Raw genomic sequence first — 5,000 nt, forward strand, 5'->3', positions numbered from 1 at the left:
TGTAAATATTTGAATGAACATAACAAGATTCAACAACTGAGACATAAACTGAACAAGTTCCACAGACATGTGACTAACATAAATGGAATAACGTTTCCCTGAACAAAGGGGGGGTCAAAATCAAAAGTAACAGTCAGTATCTGGTGTGGCCACCAGCTGCATTAAGTACTGCAGGGCATCTCCTCCTCATGGACTGCATCAGATTTGCCAGTTCTTGCTGTGAGATGTTACCCCACTCGTCCACCAAGGCACCTGCAAGTTCCCGGACATTTCTGGAGGGAATGGCCCTAGCCCTCACCCTCCGATCCAACAGGTCCCAGACGGGCTCTTCGCTGGCCATGGCAGAACACTGACATTCATGTCTTGAAGGAAATCACGCACAGAATGAGCAGTATGGCTGGTGGCATTGTCATGCTGGAGGGTCATGTCAGGATAAGCTTGCAGGAAGGGTACCACATGAGGGAGGAGGATGTCTTCCCTGTAATGCACAGCGTTGAGATTGCCTGCAATGACAACAAGCTCAGTCCGATGATGCTGTGACACACCGCCCCAGACCATGATGGACCCTCCAGCTCCAAATCAATCCCGCTCCAGAGTACAGGCCTCGGTGTAATGTTCATTCCTTCGCCAATAACCGCGAATCCAACCATCACCCCTGGTGAGACAAAACCGCGACTCGTCAGCGAAGAGCACTTTTTGCCAGTCCTGTCTGGTCCAGCAATGGTGGGTTTGTGCCCATAGGTGACGTTGTTGCCGGTGATGTCTGGTGAGGACCTGCCTTACAACAGGGCTACAAGCCCTCAGTCCAGCCTCTCTCAGCCTGTTACGGACAGTCTGAGCACTGATGGAGGGATTGTGCGTTCCTGGTGTAACTCGGGCAGTTGTTGTTGCCATCCTGTACCTGTCCCGCAGGTGTGATGTTCGGATGTACCGATCCTGTGCAGGTGTTGTTACACATGGTATGCCACTGCGAGGACAATCAGCTGTCCGTCTTGTCTCCCTGTAGCGCTGTCTTAGGCGTCTCACAGTACAGACATTGCGATTTATTTCCTGGCCACATCTGCAGTCCTCATGCCTCCTTGCAGCATGCCTAAGGCACGTTTACGCAGATGAGCAGGGACCCTGGGCGTCTTTCTTTTGTTGTTTTTCAGAGTCAGTAGAAAGGCCCTTTAGTGTCCTAAGTTTTCATAACTGTGACCTTCATTGCCTACCGTCTGTAAGCTGTTAGTGTCTTAACGATTGCCCACAGGTGCATGTTCATTAATTGTTTATGGTTTTGGGATTGGGAAACAGTGTTTAAACCGTTTACAATGAAGATCTGTGAAGTTATTTGGATTTTTACAAATTATCTTTGACAGACAGGGTCCTGAAAAAGGTCAGTTTCATTTTTTGCTGAGTTTAGTATGTGGTGTAGAGTTATAGTTTGTGTAGATGAACGTGGAAATGAAAAGCGGGACTTGTGTTTGAAACAGCTGACATTATTAGGTAAATAGAAAAGACACTGATATCTTGAATAAATCCAGTTTAATTCTCTCTCTTTCACCTCCTCACCTCGCTACCTCTCCCTCACCTCCCCTCCTCCTCCTCCTCACCTCGCTACCTCTCCCTCACCTCCCCTCCTCCTCACCCCTTTCCTCGACCCCTCCCTCACCCCCCCTCCTCCTCCTCACCTCGCTTACCTCTCCCTCACCTCCCCTCCCCTCCTCCTCACCCCTTTCCTCTACCTCTCCCCTCACCTCCCCCCTCCTCCTCACCTTGCTACCTCTCCCTCACCACCCCTCCTCCTCCTCCTCCTCCTCCTCCTCCTCCTCCTCACCTCGCTTACCTCTCCCTCACCTCCCCTCCCTCCTCCTCACCCCTTTCCTCTACCTCTCCCTCACCTCCCCCTCCTCCTCCTCACCTTGCTACCTCTCCCTCACCACCCCACCTCCCTCCTCCTCACCTCGCTTACCTCTCCCTCACCTCCCCTCCTCCTCACCCCCTTTCCTCGACCCTCCCTCCCTCCCCCTCCTCCTCCTCCTCTCCTCACCTCGCTACCTCTCCCTCACCTCCCCTCCTCCTCACCCCTTTCCTCAACCCCCTCCCTCACCTCCCCTCCTCCCCCGCTCCTCCTCTCCAGGTGGGGGAGAACCGTAGGGTGCTCCAGGCGGTGCGCTCCTGTTAGAGGAGTTCAGGTCAGAGTTGAGGGAGGAGGAGAACAGGGGTGCCAGCTGCAGAAGAACTATGCCAATGACAAGGCTTCCTGGGAGGTCAAATGGGCAGAGATGAAGTGTCACGTTGCTCAGGTAACTCTAATCCAGACCCACGTACGCACACACACACACACACACACACACACACACACACACAGACAGACAGACAGACAAACAGACACACACACACACACACACACACACACACACACACACACACACACACACACACACACACACACACACACACACACACACACACACACACACACACACACACACACACACACACACACACACACACAGAGCAACAACAAGGCATCCTGGAAGGTCAAATGGGCCGAGATAAAGTGTCACGTTGCTCAAGTAACTTACTCAAGATGCCTGCCTTAAAGAGATTATAGAGACAGCATCACTGGGAAGCAGATGTCTGCCTTAAAGAGACAGCATCACTGGAATGTAGATGTCTGCCTTAAAGAGACAGCATCACTGGAATGTAGATGTCTGCCTTAAAGAGACAGCATCACTGGAATGTAGATGTCTGCCTTAAAGAGACAGCATCACTGGAATGTAGATGTCTGCCTTAAAGAGACAGCATCACTGGAATGTAGATGTCTGCCTTAAAGAGACAGCATCACTGGAATGTAGATGTCTGCCTTAAAGAGACAGCATCACTGGAATGTAGATGTCTGCCTTAAAGAGACAGCATCACTGGAATGTAGATGTCTGCCTTAAAGAGACAGCATCACTGGGATGTAGATGTCTGCCTTAGAGACAGCATCACTGGGATGTAGATGTCTGCCTTAAAGAGATTAAAGAGACAGCATCACCTGGATGTAGATGTCTGCCTTAAAGAGACAGCATCACTGGGATGTAGATGTCTGCCTTAAAGAGACAGCATCACTGGGATGTAGATGTCTGCCTTAGAGACAGCGTCACTGGGATGTAGATGTCTGCCTTAAAGAGATTATAGAGACAGCATCACTGGGATGTAGATGTCTGCCTTAAAGAGATTAAAGAGACAGCATCACTGGGATGTAGATGTCTGCCTTAAAGATATTATAGATACAGCATCACTGGGATGTAGATGTCTGCCTTAAAGAGACAGCATCACTGGGATGTAGATGTCTGCCTTAAAGAGACAGCATCACTGGGATGTAGATGTCTGCCTTAAAGAGACAGCATCACTGGGATGTAGATGTCTGCCTTAAAGAGACAGCATCACTGGGATGTAGATGTCTGCCTTAAAGAGATTATAGAGACAGCATCACTGGGATGTAGATGTCTGCCTTAAAGAGACAGCATCACTGGGATGCAGATGTCTGCCTTAAAGAGACAGCATCACTGGGATGTAGATGTCTGCCTTAAAGAGACAGCATCACTAGGATGTAGATGTCTGCCTTAAAGAGACAGCATCACTAGGATGTAGATGTCTGCCTTAAAGAGACAGCATCACTGGGATGCAGATGTCTGCCTTAAAGAGACAGCATCACTAGGATGTAGATGTCTGCCTTAAAGAGACAGCATCACTAGGATGTAGATGTCTGCCTTAAAGAGACAGCATCACTAGGATGTAGATGTCTGCCTTAAAGAGACAACATCACTGGGATGTAGATGTCTGCCTTAAAGAGACAGCATCACTAGGATGTAGATGTCTGCCTTAAAGAGACAGCATCACTGGGATGTAGATGTCTGCCTTAAAGAGACAGCATCACTGGGATGTAGATGTCTGCCTTAGAGACAGCATCACTGGGATGTAGATGTCTGCCTTAAAGAGACAGCATCACTAGGATGTAGATGTCTGCCTTAAAGAGACAGCATCACTAGGATGTAGATGTCTGCCTTAAATAGATTATAGAAACAACATCACTGGGATGTAGATGTCTGCCTTAAAGAGACAGCATCACTGGGATGTAGATGTCTGCCTTAAAGAGACAGCATCACTGGGATGCAGATGTCTGCCTTAAAGAGACAGCATCACTGGGATGTAGATGTCTGCCTTAAAGAGACAGCATCACTGGGATGTAGATGTCTGCCTTAAAGAGACAGCATCACTAGGATGTAGATGTCTGCCTTAAAGAGACAGCATCACTGGGATGTAGATGTCTGCCTTAAAGATATTATAGAGACAGCATCACTGGGATGTAGATGTCTGCCTTAAAGAGATTATAGAGACAGCATCACTGGGATGTAGATGTCTGCCTTAAAGAGACAGCATCACTGGGATGTAGATGTCTGCCTTAAAGAGACAGCATCACTGGGATGTAGATGTCTGCCTTAAAGAGATTAAAGAGACAGCATCACCTGGATGTAGATGTCTGCCTTAAAGAGACAGCATCACTGGGATGTAGATGTCTGCCTTAAAGAGACAGCATCACTGGGATGTAGATGTCTGCCTTAAAGAGACAGCATCACTGGGATGTAGATGTCTGCCTTAAAGATATTATAGATACAGCATCACTAGGATGTAGATGTCTGCCTTAAAGAGACAGCATCACTGGGATGTAGATGTCTGCCTTAAAGAGATTATAGAGACAGCATCACTGGGATGTAGATGTCTGCCTTAAAGAGACAGCATCACTGGGATGTAGATGTCTGCCTTAAAGAGATTATAGAGACAGCATCACTGGGATGTAGATGTCTGCCTTAAAGAGATTATAGATACAGCATCACATTCTTCACCACATTGGAGGCAGGTCATCTGACGCACTGAGTTTCTCCTGGTCAGCTCACACAGTCAGAAGGACCCATCCTCATACTTCAACTGTATTAATCTATTGCCTGTCTGTTTATGTGTTCAACCAGCTG

The 5,000-nt window shown here is 48.3% G+C and overlaps 1 pseudogene; it reads left to right on the top strand.

Moving 5' to 3' along the window:
• LOC135532214 (microtubule cross-linking factor 1-like) overlaps window positions 1-5,000 on the top strand; it is a 110,962-nt pseudogene that overhangs the window by 92,721 nt on the left and 13,241 nt on the right.

The sequence above is a fragment of the Oncorhynchus masou genome, unplaced genomic scaffold (genome assembly GCF_036934945.1).
Source record: "Oncorhynchus masou masou isolate Uvic2021 unplaced genomic scaffold, UVic_Omas_1.1 unplaced_scaffold_1769, whole genome shotgun sequence".
Taxonomy (NCBI): domain Eukaryota; kingdom Metazoa; phylum Chordata; class Actinopteri; order Salmoniformes; family Salmonidae; genus Oncorhynchus; species Oncorhynchus masou.